The sequence below is a fragment of the Ylistrum balloti genome, unplaced genomic scaffold, assembly GCF_031769215.1.
Source record: "Ylistrum balloti isolate Yb309-2 unplaced genomic scaffold, AGI_CSIRO_Ybal_v1 Utg370328, whole genome shotgun sequence".
NCBI classification, from domain to species: Eukaryota; Metazoa; Mollusca; class Bivalvia; order Pectinida; family Pectinidae; genus Ylistrum; species Ylistrum balloti.
In genome coordinates, this window is record NW_026782239.1 from 392,012 (window position 1) to 408,739 (window position 16,728).

The window sequence follows — 16,728 nt, forward strand, 5'->3', positions numbered from 1 at the left end:
TTCAGCGGTTAAAGCGTTTGGTTAGCCACCAAGTATAGTCGAACAGCCGAGTCAGAGGAAACTAGATGTCCACGATTCGTTCGAACATCTTTATATATATGACGTCCCAAGTAGTAGTAGTAAGACATAGCTTGTTACACTACAAATAGAAATATTCAGTTCAAACATTTAAAATGACGAATTACACTGTACTGGGATATCTGTGTAGCAATGGAAATGTGTTCAAATTTTAAAAAGAAAATTGTTAAAAGTTCCGATTTTTTTTCTACATTGCGTATCTCTGTCTATTTACGTTACTGATACTCAAAGTATATACTAGGAACTAGGCACTGGTACTCAATGTAGACATACAGAACTAGACACTAATACTCAATGTAGACATACAGAACTAGACACTAATACTCAATTTAGACATACAGAACTAGACACTAATACTCATTTTAGACAAACAAAACTAGACACTAATACTCAGTGTAGACATACAGAACTAGACACTGATATTCAATGTATAAACTAGGAACCAGATACTGGTACTCAATGTAGACACACAAAACCAGACACTGATACTCAATGCAGACACACAGAACTAGACACTAATATTGAATGTAGACACACAGAACTAGACACTCATACCCAATGTAGACACACAGAGCTAGACACTGATACTCAATGCAGATATACAGAACTAGACACTGATACTCAATGCAGACACACAGAACTAGACACTGATACTCAATGTAGACACACAGAACTAGACACTCATACCCAATGTAGACACACAGAGCTAGACACTGATACTCAATGCAGATATACAGAACTAGACACTGATACTCAATGCAGACACACAGAACTAGACACTGATACTCAATGTAGACACACAGAACTAGACACTGATACTCATCGTAGACACACAGAGCTAGACACTGATACCCAATGTAGACACACAGAACTAGACACTGATACCCAATGTAGACACACAGAACTAGACACTGATATTGAATGTAGACACACAGAACTAGACACTGATATTGAATGTAGACACACAGAACTAGACACTGATACCCAATGTAGACACACAGAGCTAGACACTGATACTCAATGCAGACATACAGAACTAGACACTGATACTCAATGTAGACACACAGAACTAGACACTGATAATCAATGCAGACACACAGAACTAGACACTGATACTCATCGTAGACACACAGAGCTAGACACTGATACCCAATGTAGACACACAGAACTAGACACTGATACCCAATGTAGACACACAGAACTAGACACTGATATTGAATGTAGACACACAGAACTAGACACTGATATTGAATGTAGACACACAGAACTAGACACTGATACCCAATGTAGACACACAGAGCTAGACACTGATACTCAATGCAGACATACAGAACTAGACACTGATACTCAATGTAGACACACAGAACTAGACACTGATAATCAATGCAGACACACAAAACCAGACACTGATACTGAAAGTATATACTAGGAACTAGTACACAAAGAACAAGACACTGGTACACATTGTAGACACACAGAACTATACAGTGAAAGTCATTGTAGATAAACAGAACTAGACACTGATACTTAATGTAGACACACAGAACTAGACACTGATACCCAAGGTAGACACACAGAACTAGACATTGATACTAATTGTAGACACACAGAACTAGACACTGATACTCAATGTAGACACACAAAGCTAGACACTGATACTCAATGTAGACACACAGAACTAGACACTGATACTCAATGTAGACACACGGAACTAGACACAGATACTCAATGAAGACACACAGAACTAGACACTGGTACACATTGTAGACACACAGAACCAGACACTGATACTCATTGCAGACACATAGAGCTAGACACTGATACTCATTGTAGACACACCGAACTAGACACTGATACCCATTGTACTCACACAGAGCTAGACACTGATACTCAATGAAGACACACAGAACTAGACACTGGTACACATTGTAGACACACAGAACTAGACACTGATACTCATCGTAGACACACCGAACAAGACCCTGATACTCAATGTAGACACACAGAACTAGACACTGGTACTCAATGTAGACACACAGAACTAGACACTGATACTCATTGTAGACACACAGAACTAGACACTGGTACTCATTGTAGACACACAGAACTAGACACGGATACTCAATGTAGACACACCTAACCAGACACTGATACTCAATGTAGACACACAGAACTAGACACTGGTATTCAATGTAGACACGCAGAATTAAAAACTGGTACACATTGTAGACACACAGAACCAGATACTAGTACACATTGTAGACACACCGAACCAGACCCTGATACTCAATGTAGACACACAGAACAAGACACTGATACCCATCGTAGACACACCGAACAAGACACTGATACTCATTTTAGACACACCGGACTAGACACTAATACTCATTGCAGACACACAAAATTAGACACTGATACTCATCGTAGACACACCGAACCAGACACTGATACTCATTGTAGACACACGGATCTAGACACTGATACTCATTGTAGACACACCTAACCAGACACTGATACTCAAGGTAGACACACGGAACTAGACACTGATACTCAATGTAGACACACAGAACTAGACACTGGTACACATTGTAGACACACAGAACCAGACACTGGTACACATTGTAGACATACAGAACCAGACACTGATACTCATTGTAGACACACAGAACTAGACACTGATACTCATTGTAGACACACCAAACTAGACACTAACACTCAATGTAGACACACGGAACTAGACACTGATACTCAATGTAGACACACAGAACCAGAGACTGGTACATATTGTAGACACACAGAACCAGACACTGATACTCAATGTAGACACACAGAACTAGACACTAGTACTCAATGTAGACACACGGAACTAGACACTGATACTCAATGTAGACACACAGAACTAGACACTGGTACTCAATGTAGACACACAGAACTAGACACTGATACTCAATGAAGATACACAGAACTAGACACTGGTACTCACTGTAGACACTCAGATCCACAGGATGATACTCAAAGTAAACACTGACAATAAAATGTAGAGACACGGAAATTCAGAAAGTATTAAGTATCAGAGTCTTGTTCCGTTCCATTCGTTTTCCGTATTGAGTATCGTTCTTATTTAAAACATACGTATGTTTCATTTGAGTAAACTCGCTACTTCCGTACGTACCCTACCATTGAATATCTAATTGGTTTTGTTTTTAAAACGAAAACAAAAAATATTCTGATATCAAAACTACTGCTGCAAGATTTCTCAATATTTCTGTTGTGTTTGCAATTTAGAACAGTGACATCACTGCAATGGAATGACAAAGATTTACATGGCGGGTTTCATCGATGAAGCAGAAGACGCTTACCCTACCGAAACATTCAAGGGTCTCGGTGTAAATCTTTATTTTGTTAATACTTTGGCCCTGTTTCAGAGAATTTTAGTCTGAATTAAGATTCAGTCTACAAGTCGGTATTTTCATGGTTTTTTTCATTGTATGGTGGGTGTCATCATTAATTTTACCTTCGCTTAAATCAGCACCGCAATCTGCTATTACCTCAGTTGACATGTTCATACGTTTATTTATAAAATGGGATGGGTTGATTTCTGTTCGTTATATAGTTCATCGTTATATAGTTCACTCTCCACCGTCCCTTAGATCAATACATTGAAATCGACACCAAACGACACTTCCTGTCTGAGTCTGCCGGACAGTGAATCAGCAATGATTGAATATGTGCTGTGTAATTGCGATGATCTTTTGTTAAATACCTACATTGTAAGAAAGGACAGAATGGCTTTATCTAAAGATCCGGCACCTTCAAAAAGACTTCCGGATTACGGCGCTTTATTTGGCTGTCGTCTGTCTGTCCCTTCGCTCTTCAGTGGCTACACTGACAGTACTGTACGGTATCCGTCTGGCTTCTTAATTTATCGTGACCACGGTAGCACAATTTTTTGTCTATCATTCTTCAAATCGTCCGTCTAGCTTCTCGCTCCATAGGTGACAGTGATTATACCGACCATGTTGCCTGTTTTTCGTTTTAACTCGCTCTCTCTAGTCGCGCGTGGATGAGTTTGTTCGTTCCCTGTGCCAAATCGACTCGTTTGTGGACACCAGTCATGTTTCCTTTAAAGTTATGAAGCGGTGAAGGGGCGGTGACCATACGATTGCGAATATGTGCCACATTTGACTTATTGTGGTGAAAGAAAAAGAAATACAAAAACAAACCCAACAAAAAGCAAATCGGATTTTTGTATTATATATGTGTGTGTATTTTTAAAGTGCATCTGATCTCGTTTGTACATAGAAGTATACATATTAGAAAAAGATACTTAATATTTTTATTTTGTGGAGCAAATCTCGTTTGCAAGTATAAAAGTCTGTAAAAAGAGACTTATATCTTTCTATTGCGTTGTCACAGACTAAAAACGTTATATTTGTTACCATTGGCATTCTTGGTCAATTCAAGCTTCCGTTGGACACCGGACACAGACACACTGCTATGGTTTCTTGAGTCAGGGTTAAAAGGCTGTGAACCAGTTTGGTATTAACCCATACTTATGTAAACGTTTTGACGACTGTAAATAGATATTAAGCAGAAAAAATAATCCGGATACGGATAGGGAAAATTCACAAACAAACCAACACACATCAATACGATTTCAAATTGGAAGCCATTTCTTAAGGGTTGGCGATTTGTCTGTCTGTCTAGGAACGGTTCTGTGCCTTGTCTCCTTGGCGCGTACCAATGAAAGACTAACATTGGCAACGCAGCCGGAATGTATAACAGAGCGTATTAAAGGAATATAAAGAGATCACATTACGACCTAAAAATTTGATTACCATAGCGTTTTGCTCAGTCTATCAGGGACATAGTGGTGTTTTGTAGTCATTGAACAACATACCAGTAACACGTACGCCGTTCTGATAGTAATACTGTACCAGACATAAAACGGTTACCATGTTACTGTAATTCACTCATTTTCGAGGGGATTTATTTCTCGTTGATTTCTTTGGTATTCTCCATGCACGGATTTATATGTCCACCAACTATTCAAATTAGTAGTAGTCTTATTAAGTTATCTTCATTATACGATAGCATATGTCCACGAGAAAACGATTCTTGGCTGTCTGTGACCCTTCTTTGCAGAGTTATGCCTCTTCGAAAATTCTTCGAGAATAGAGTTCTTTTTTTTTTTTTACTTTTCTTGATTATGCTTAGAGTTATCAAAATGCAATTTTTTTATGAGTTCTTGGTCAAAAGTTGCGCACCGAGTTCCCTTCCTGGCAGTCTGTAACCCTTCTTGGCAGTGATATGTCCATTTGAACTTGGAAAATTTCTCAGGAATATTGCTTTGCGCAGTTTTCCCTTTATGCTTCGAGTTTTAGAAATGAAATTTGATATTACAACTTTATGGTTGATCGTTGCACATCCAGTTTGATTTCTGGGTGACCGTGACACTTTATGCAGGCGGCACATACAGTTCCGAGGAACCCTTGTTCTTTGTTCAGAATTTTTTTCTTTTGTGGGTTTTTGTTATTTTATGAATTGACCATTTAGGTTTGACAAAAAATATATTGTTATCAAAGCTTCCCCCATTTCCAAGCTGACAGCCGTCATGCTAGCGTCTATCGCTTTCTCTTAATTTTTCACCGTTTCTAAAATCCCTATTGCGTGTTTCAATCAACATATTGGTTAATTGTTAGTTATTGAATCGACGGACACTGATATGTTTAAATACTCGCAAATACTTACATACATAGAAAACATAATATCTCTCCTTGAAATATTCAGTTTTTGCAATCGAACAAACCTGACATAATAATATCATATTTCACACAACATTTAACACCATTGTAACATGACTGATAGTCAACTTTTTGCCATCTTCATCCTTGTAACAAATTAGACCATAGATTCGCTCGATTTGAAATTGTGTAGACAATAAAACAACGGTATAACATTTTGTTGTTTTGTAATGTTTTACTAATCAATACGAATATAACATCAATTTTTGTTGAAAAATTTCCCTGAAGACTTAAGTGGGCGTCACTTACTTTTGAATATACAGCGTACTATTAAAAGCAATAAAACTATTATTAGAAATTGCTGAAAAGAGTTTTACGAAGCAACTGACTAACGTGGTACCCCTCTATCTTTTAGTGTAATTCTTTCCTCTTTCTCGAAAACAAGAACAATATTAATAACATATTAATATTATTTTCCCCAATCAACAGGACGGATCAGCTCTTCAAGGGGATCACATATGTACTTTGTTTTGTTATTTTGATATTGCTGTTCAATGTTGTTAATTAGTCCAATTGCGATGCCTGTTGCTAGGCAATCCAGTCCTTCGTAAATCCGATTATTATACTAATTATCACGTGAAGGTGCTTGTCATGTTTGTACGTCTAGATTCAAAATATCTTATAATCGCTTTTATTGTTTCCTGATCTGCAATAAAATTCATGTAAAAAATAACAAAGCTAAATAATAACATCTGGAAAGGGTCTGACTTGTGTATGGACACTGTGATACAGATTTATAGATCTTAGAAGCTTTCATGATAAAAATGAATGTCAGTTATATCATCACATATCATATAAACTTTTTGAATATACGTTTCACATTTCAATACGTTTGTCAGTCTCTTTGGATGGGAGGAGTCAGTGGTTGAAAATCAAATCAAAGTTGTTAAAATTTATATTGTAATAGATTTTTAGCTTTTTGTCGAAAATGGGCGTAACTGACATAGAATATGTATGATGGTGAAAGTAGCAACTAGCAATTTCGATCACTGGTTTTATTATTTTTTGTTTTGGTCTGTTTTTGCAATTTGCAATTTTCATTCTGTTCCTATAACGAATCGATACAACCAACAAGCCCCCAATCTCAGCAAATACATACATGAAATATGAATGTAAAACGCCGCGTATTTGCTAGAGCTCCTGCCAAATAATATCATCTATATGATTATGAATGCGTTTGCTCAATCTTCCTTCAAATAACCCGCTTTTTGTGAAAGGATTATCAAATTATTTCGAAAGAGGGACAGGAACTAGTATCTACTGATATTTTTTTAACGTCTTATTTGTCTCGTATCTTACGTTCACAATATTTTCTTGGTAATTTCCGAAAAATAACAGAGTTTGAAGAACACTCCCCACCCCTCTCAGGTCCACTTCTACTGACATGATCAAACATTTTCAGGAAAAAAGTCAACACCAATAAAACGATAGTGTAATGCAAATAAAGATTACGAAAAAGCGCGGGAAGAATAAATGTCAAGCGTTTCGTGACAGGGGAAGCGTTTTCTGCTTTATCAACGGAATACATAGTTTAGATGATTTAATATCATAGTTCGTCTAATGTATCATGTTGCCATCAAGAAATGGAAAATTCACTGATGGAGAAATAATTGAAAGTCGTAAATGTTACCATATAGACACGGACATTTCATTAGTGGAAAATCTTTAAATGATGATATATAAGTAGTTTAGTGGCAAGCTGTCCTTGCTGAGTTGTAAATAAAGTGATCTTACGGGATCTTCGGTGACGCTGTTGTTATACAGATACAAGACATGCATAATTTGATTTATATAAAGCACCTGATAGGAGTATACATGTATATCTAATATCGTATGTGTGAAAAGAGTCTTACAGTTATAAAACGAATCATGACGAGTTTTACAAATCCTATAAAAATATAAAAAAAAAGTTTTGTTGCGCACATTCGTTTTTTTTTTAGACTGAAACAAAATCTACATTAGCGATATTCTCGCATCATGTCCCCTTTTCCATGATGCCACATTGCACAATGACGTCATGAAGTTATGACGTCAAACTGAAAACAATGAGGTATTTAGCCTATCAAAGATCCTCTAGTTAATATTACAAATGTCACACCAAAAAAATGTAAATTGACATAGTTCGTTATGTGATCAAATTTGGTTCAAAACTTGTTTAGTGAGTACCTCATTATATGACAGAGTTAATGCCCTTTGCTATTTTTACGCTAAAGCAAGTAAGGACTTGCTATCAAAACTCGATTCTTTTCTTTCAATATTCCTTCTTAGCCTTAAACTATTAAATATCATGTTTTAAGAGAAAATCCGCAATATTTTACCAGATAACAGGTGCGTATTAAACCAGCACGTACACCACCTGTATCCGTACATCAGGGCCTGCCTCGTGCCATATGTTTTAGCCAGCCAGTATCAATGTAGATGACGTCAATTTCTAATTGGTGTCTTTATTCCATTTCTAGTGTACTTAACTCATATATTTAATGCAAAAATTGCTCATTGAGATTGTACCACGACTTTAAAAAAAATGAGAAGATAATTAATCAAAAAAACATATAGAATGGTTTGTTATTTTTACTGACGGTGATCAAGAAGATTTGTAGTATCTTTAGATAGCATTCAATCACTCTCTACCTTCTATCACAAATCTGTAAACGGCTGAAGTCATTCAGATATTCTAGAAAAATAAACTTTGGAGACATTATACGATAAATCTTGTTTTATGCTTTTCTTTTTATAATATCTTATATACATATATTCCCTGGTTGGTTTTTTTTCATCTGGTCGTTATTTTCCTGTCTTGGTGGATTTTATCTGATGGAACTGTCTGATATACATTCACCATGTTGAACATATGACTTTCGACGTAAGATTTTGTAGTATTTACAATATACAATATTTCCATCACATCAGGTTATTGATATTTCTAAACTTCATTTTTAATTGGATTGTGAATATATATATATATATCATACAATTTTTAAGTAATGCAGGTATCGGTCATTTGGGTTGCCTAGGGTCAGAGTCTAGATTATATGTAACAGCAAATTAACTCGTGACCATTACACGTGTCGTTTAAATTCAATATTACGAGTAACCTATTCAATTTTTTTGATAAAGATAACATACCAAACTCAATTTTTGGTGAATTTTCCAATGTGTTGGTAAGAGGGACATGAGAATCCGCAATATGTGTTTTTATACAGTAAGTTTTGCACATGTATACAAACTTTCCCTGTTAACAAAACATGTACATATGTACGTGCGCTAGTTACCATTTCTTGTCGGCCAATATTGATATAACAGCAAGTGCCAGAGGCAGCTTTGTGCGATTAGCCGTAGACTTAAGTGATGCTACCATCAACAGAATTTGTATTTACTACACCTAAATCGTGTTGTACGATGGAAATCGACAGATAAGTACATTTTTCTTATTATTGTTTAACCTGAATTTCTCAGGCTAAGTGTTTGGGTGTGTCCAGAGGGACTTGTGAATTAATCACAGAATGTTTAGTTGTCTTCCGACGTCCTTGAGAGCTCAAATTCATACTTTGTAAAAATGCCATCCTGAGTCAATAAACGATTTGTAATTATCTTTTGAAGGATGGTATTTAATCGAAGGTAGCTCTGAAACCTCGCCAAAATTATCCAAATATAATTTGTATCAATTTTGACGTGCCTGAGATTATGACGCAGTCATAGCTGATTTCGTCATCAACTTCGGCAAATACATTGCTGATCAAACACTTCACAATAGTAAACATGACCTTTGAACCATGACCTTTGTTTTGAAAAAAAAATATGTTGAAATGCTTACTTTTAAAACAGAAATTTAATAATATCAAATATATAGTAAGCATTCATTGCATTTAGAGGTGATTCAAGTTCAATACTGACAGACAGAAAACTACAGCTTTACTAGTGGCATATATATGTTTATATTGCACAAGTTCTTCCAACATTTAAATTCAAGGGTTCTCTGTAAATTTTACCTTACCTCATAGTCTACGGCCAACTCCATAACCGTTAATAATCATGTTTACATCTTTAACATTCGAGCTAACATAGCTCACATAGATGATATTGAAAATAAAATCAACACACTGAATCTGGATTCACATTTTATTACTTACTATTGGTCAATGCGTGTAGTATTTGATAGAAAATTAAGAAAAAAGTAACCATTTTGATTTCCATATTGAACATTCTGGAGCAGTCAACATGAAAAAGGGAAAAGAAAAGATTGCATAATTTGCCGGTTTTTTGCCATTGATAATGACTGCTTGGACGCTTATCTCCTCATAAATACTTATTCTGCTTCCAGTGACGTCATGATCTCCATGGCAAAGTACTTGATGTTTGCTGCTCGGCACTCGACACTTAGTCAAGAAATAAAGCTGACCCGTTCCGAATCCAGTATAATTGACCGATAGCAAGATGACGTCATCATCGTACCACCGACATGACAGTTCAGTGTAATAACACTATAAAACGACACTTCTGCTGGCACTTTTTTTCAAGAAGGGGTCGTTCAAAACAGGATGACTTCGAGAAAGACATGATGGCAGAATAGATTGTGCGTCACTTGGACATGTCCAAAATCGAATTTTCAACCCTTAGGGCTTCCTAGCGTAGATATAGTATTTCAGTATAGACAATTTATATCCGACACGCTCTGAATGAAAAAGCTCAGACTGATGGCCAGCCAACATCGACCCAACAAGCCGCATTTTAGTACGTGCAGACATTTGTATCGACCGATTTACATTTTTCTTGTGACCTTGAATCGAAGTGTTTATAGGGTGTATGTGTGTCATTGAACGGAAGTTAGATATAAATAACCAATATATACTCGTGGTCAATTTCAGAATTGTTTGGGTTTAGTCATCAAATCAAATCTACTAGAAATCAAACGAAATACAATATACAGTGTTTGCAACAGTAGTTTTATGTCTTTTAAAACAAACAGTAATCGTTCTGCACTTCGAATTTAAAACATTCTACCCCTCCGCCACCGATATGGCTAAATAAATTATACAAATTTACTATCTCTTCTCTATACTTTTCCATGGTGAGTAAAGTTTGAAATTCCAAATGATGGTTACCAGTCAACGTCATAGCTCATTACTATTCGGTACTTTCCGGTCGTTACTCGACATTTTCCGTCGTTATTTTTTTTAATTATATTTGATTTGATCGATTAATAAATTTATGATTTGTGAGTATTCTTCCAATGTCATGCCTCAAAACAATTTCCACAATAGGGAAATACTCAGCGCGTGTCGATCACACGTTTTTATGTCACGATTTCGAGAAACTGTAATCAATATGTTTCATGGTTGCGAGAAAAGTGTTTTTATCAATTTGAAAAAAAAAAGAGAAAAAGAAATACCAATTACTGATGCAGACCAGAATATCACAAACGAGGCGTTGATGTATGGCGTCACTAAATTAATTAAACAACAGCGACCTTTTCGCTCTCAACTAATTTGTTTTAAGAAAAACTTCTATCAAGCAATCACTTTTCTGTCGTTTGCATGATCGAGCTCATCCTGTCGTTGGGATGATGTAAATTATAGCCGTTTTTTTTTATGTTTTTTGCTTTTAATTACAATTTTACTACAATAAACAAACAATCAAGACCAACTTTCGTTATAGATTAACACTGGTGTACAGAAAAAATTGACAAGTCCAACTTTCATTTCAAATATTGTTGTGTTACATTATCTGTGGATACAATAACTCTTTAAAGTAAATTCCTAAACATCAAATATCCTATTCCAATATCAAACGTTTGAGAAAATATCAATACACGAACTTGATTTGAAATTTGAGAACGTGAGAATGGAAATATATTGTTCTTCGAGTCCGTGTCATTTCTACATGTTTTTCCAGTCACAATTTAGGATGCAGTTCTGAAATATGTCTGTTCGAGGTCGAGTATAGGAAAACACTCGGGTATGTACATTATGAATGACGAGTGCGATGCTCTGATCTGAAGATGGTATTGGGCCACTTGTCAAACTTTTCTTCTCCTGTCTCCTCTCCTTAAGCGCATCGTAACAGTGACATCAGTCAAAGACATGGACGTACCATTAATGTCCAGGACGCTTTTTAAATGTTTTGTCATATACAGACCAAATATCAACAGCCCAAATATAGCATTACCGTTACCATCCAACGTTCACAAGTGCAAAAGAGGGACGAGGTAAGGGGCGGGAACTGGAAATAAGGCTATGACCGTTAATGAACTGTACGGATACTCTTGGGAGACCTGCAAAATGAATATGCCGAACGAAAAAACAAATAAATAAATAAATCTGTTACACATCGCATTACGTTTTCAGCCTTTCTAGGGAAGCCGATGTCTGCTCGTCGATGCATTGAATGTTACAAGTGTTTAGTGATCATCACACCAATGCCATCTCCTAACACCTATTGCAGAAGACGGGTGAATTTCTGAGTGGCCGTACCAAACCCTGTGCCGAGAACCTGGTTTGCATTTAGAATATGAGAGATCAAAGCAAATTCTAGAGTTATGGGATCGCTTCAAGGTCATCACAGCTCTTCTAACATCAGATAATCCAAATTCAGATATTCTTTGGACACATGTAGATGAGTGGAGCAACCTGTTTGTGCCGGTGTATCAGTGCCGTGATTTTACGCTGTATATGCACTTATTGCGGTACCATGTAACTGAGCTTATAAAAAAGACACAAAAATGTTGTGCACTTTACACAGCAAGGCCTCGAAAAGGCTAATGACAACATCACAAAGCAGTTTTTTAGGGCAACAAATCACAATAGGAACACTACTTTAAAACAGATACTGGAAAATCAGAATAGGACGTTTGCGCTTGAAAAAAATGTCAACGCCAGAAGGAAAAACAAACAGAGTGTACCAAATACCACATAGGAAGTCATCATAAAACAAATGTCTTCAAAATCCTGCTGACATCTAAGTAATTTTTCCATATGTTCTTGCTTTAAATGCAACAAATTAGTTAAGTTGGCCCTGGTATCTAATGACTGGCTTACAATAGACATCTACTTACACATATCTCATCCTATATTATGTATAAAGTGGCAAAACAATGGTCATAGTAAATTGATTAAAGTGAAGGTTTTCAGGGTTTCATTTAGGTAAATTTCATCAGTACAGGTCATGTGGGCATCTTGTAATTTTAAGTGCATGTGTATTTCATACACATTTTTTATTTCATAGTTTTTTTTTAAAAAAACTAAGTTGAATCATAGCACTGAGGTGTACCAGAATTTATTTTAACTAAGAATGTTTTTGCGATAAATTTGTGCGTTGGTCCCGTGTGATGATGTTTATAAAATGATGACTACATATCCTTTGAGTGTCTTGAAGACTTTAAAATGGTTATGTCTTTTTACATTCTATAATTTTAATGAACTTCTGTAACAGGTATTTATGCAAGATTTTTGTTCAGACGTTTTCGCCAAGTCAGCTTTTCGTAAAGACATTTTTATTATTGTACATTCATTGAATTTAGATTTAAATTACTCTTTGTTTGTGGTCCATCGCCTGTCTTTCTATCTTTAAACAAAACTTGTTACTGCCATTAAGTATTTCTTCAAAAGTACTGGATGGATCACACTCAAAAATTTAGATATGTAGGTTTTTCTTCATTGATATTATAAGATAAAGGTAAATGTGCTCAGAAAGAATTAAGCTCTTGGTAAATGCAGTGGTGTCTTGTATTATTGATTTAAGTGAAGTTTTCAGTGCAGGCCATTTGGGCCTCTTGTAATTATATATTGTATTTCATAAAATAAAGTCTATAAATTTTATGAACTTCTGAAACGCATATAATGATAAGTTTAGATGGGTATTTCATGGATGTATTTTACATGATACCCGATTTATATTTTATAAGACGTTATACATGCAATGTCTATCTTTATTTCTTCATGTTTTTAGTCTGTATTTACATTTGTTATTTTCATTAATATACCAAGATATGGTGTTTCTATTTTTTTTTTTTAATTATTATTTATTCTTATTTTGTTAGTAATTCTAGTATTTGTTATAATTTACAAAATGATTAATGGCATTAAAGAGATACAGTTGAAATTTCGCTCTTGTTTTTCCTTCTGTATGGGGTGTGAAATTGTATGTGCACCGGATGGTGTACATAGCTGAAATGAACTTAAAAAGACAGCTTTAAATTTAATTGGCCAATACTGCAAATGCCCAGTGTCTGTTCTTAGATATATTATGGTGATTCCTGAACAGGAACTAGTTGATTGGAGATTTCGTTTTAAAAATAGAGGGTATTCGAAGCGCAGGGGCATACGAAGATGGCTGTATTTCGCTAGTTTTATGCTTCGAAACTTAAAAAAATGACCACACTTTTTTAATGAGCTGTTCATATTGAAAGTTTTATGATAGAACTTGATAATTGTTTTAGTTATCCTGAAACCTGGGCCTAAAAACGGTTTCAACTCATTTCGACCACAGACGACCTGTTCAAATTACGTGACGCAAACCAGTACATTCGGGGCAGTGCCCCAGTCCAGACTGCACATGAAACTGGGTGTTTATGGCATCACAAGTATATATAAAGATAAAATTAATTTTATCCCTTGGAGGCGATATTGGGGTTTCTCAACCCGAGGGGAAAGCTGATCAGGTTAGCAGAGACGAGGCGTGTCCCTTATCACCAACAAATTAAGAAATGTAGCCCGCTGACCTTATTAGTAACTAGTATGAGTGTCTGGTTTTGTGGTCTCGGTGCGTCGCATTGTAGATATGATTACATTGATGTGACGTCAGTTGATTGTTACAATGACGTCATACCGTTGTCCTGACAGAGGAATCCCTTTTTCAATACCTTAGGATGAGACTAATCGATTTTTTACCCCCTTTAGTGTGAAATAAGGGGATTTCAACCCGAGGGGGATTATTATTAAGTTGTCAACAGAGGCTTGAAAGGGCAAGCAATATCCTAATCATATCCCCTATCGTTCTCATTTCCTCTTAAAATGCCTCTCGATACATCTTTGAATAGAATCAATATTCAATGGGATTCTCCATTAACGAATTGGTTTCTCTTTAACACTGTAGTTAACACATTAGACAGGACTGACTCAGCTTGTAGAAGAAACAACAGGAATCTCAGGTGTGATAGCATAATTTATTTTTACATTTTTATCACAACAGTCTGATCACTAACATATTGTTATCAGTGTTGGTTCCTATACAAAGCACTTGACATGACTCATAACACAAATACTGTAAACCAGCTGGGCCATACAGTTCAAAACACTGACTAACTCAACAGAAAATCAATTCTTACACAGAAATTCAAAAAAGGAACAAAAATGGATTTTATTTACTATAATAAACTACTTACAGATTGATTTGAAAAAAAAAAAAAAAAAAAATTGGGGAGGTCGGGGGAGGTCCTAATTTATCATTATTAACTCCTTAGAGATTGATTTGAAAACAAGAATACACAAAATATACAAAAATACTTTTTTTTTTTTTTTTTGGGGGGGGGGGAGGGGGAATTTAAAAAAAAAGAAGGAATTTTGGAGTATTATTGTGAATCTTATCATTAAGTAAAGTAGACCCCAAGTGTCAATGTGTCAGTGACTAAGATATTACAATGTACATATAAAAACAAAGTAAAAAAAGAAAATATGACTGTAATAAAAAGACATACATATGAAAGTAAGAAATTTTTAAATATAAAAAAAATTACTGGCTATTATCTAAAAATTCTTCGTTTTTAAAAATTTGTCAAACATGATCCCCATTTGAAACTCACAGTCATTTCTGTTGGAAATTCATCATACAACCCTTTATATGTTACAAAATTTTAAAACAATTTTCTGTAGAGAATTAATTCGGATGATTTTGCAGGTGAAGAACTGATAGGATGTCACAAGGATGGACATATTGTAAAGTATCTAGTGGGTAAGCGGCACACAATTTTGGTGGCAATCATTGCTTGGTTAGTATGTGGTTAACAAAGAATAACTTAAATTAAATCAATTACTTTTTTTAGGTCATCAACTTTGAAAAAGGACATAAAATACTGCTTCATGAAATTCCAGAACTAACCACCACGAAAACAAGCCCTTGAGGAGAAAACGGATTTGTTTGAGATTTATTCATGCAATCAAACCTGATAAAGCTTAAAATGAAGAGAAAATTTTTTCTTTGAAATTTTAAGCAAGAGAATATCAAATGTACTGAAGTCATTTCTTACATCCCAATCATAAACCTTAGGAAAAAACCAAAAATCTCTAACATCAGTACCAGGTTGGAAGCATTTTAACAAAAGAGTGTTACAAATGAAGAATATTTGAAAGGCAGTTTTTTAAAACCTGAAAAATGATAGAAGTTTAGGGGTTTTTTTTGCTGGGGTGGAGGTTTGTGTCTAATTATATTCTATTTGATACAGGAACTTATAGGACCTTTCTGTCAAACATTAACGATGTAGAATACTGAAAATCATAATACTATCAAATGTCACCACTTCATTTGTTATCACACATATTTATGACAACCATTACTATTCAATAAAATGGAAAACACAGACTCATTAAATACTTAATACATATGGAGATGAGAAAGGAAAGATGAGATGTGAAAAATAAACTATAAAATTTTAAACAGAAATAAAGAATGAGGTAAGTTTTTCAGATGGATTGACAGACAAGTGCTAACTGAGATAGAAAGAAAAATGGGAAAGGGACATCTACAGAGAGGTGTCTCAAAGCATTCCATAAACAGCATATGGAATTGAGAAGTTTATTTGATACAGAATGAACGGAAGACATATATATTTTCTTGTCTTGCATCAGCCTGCGAT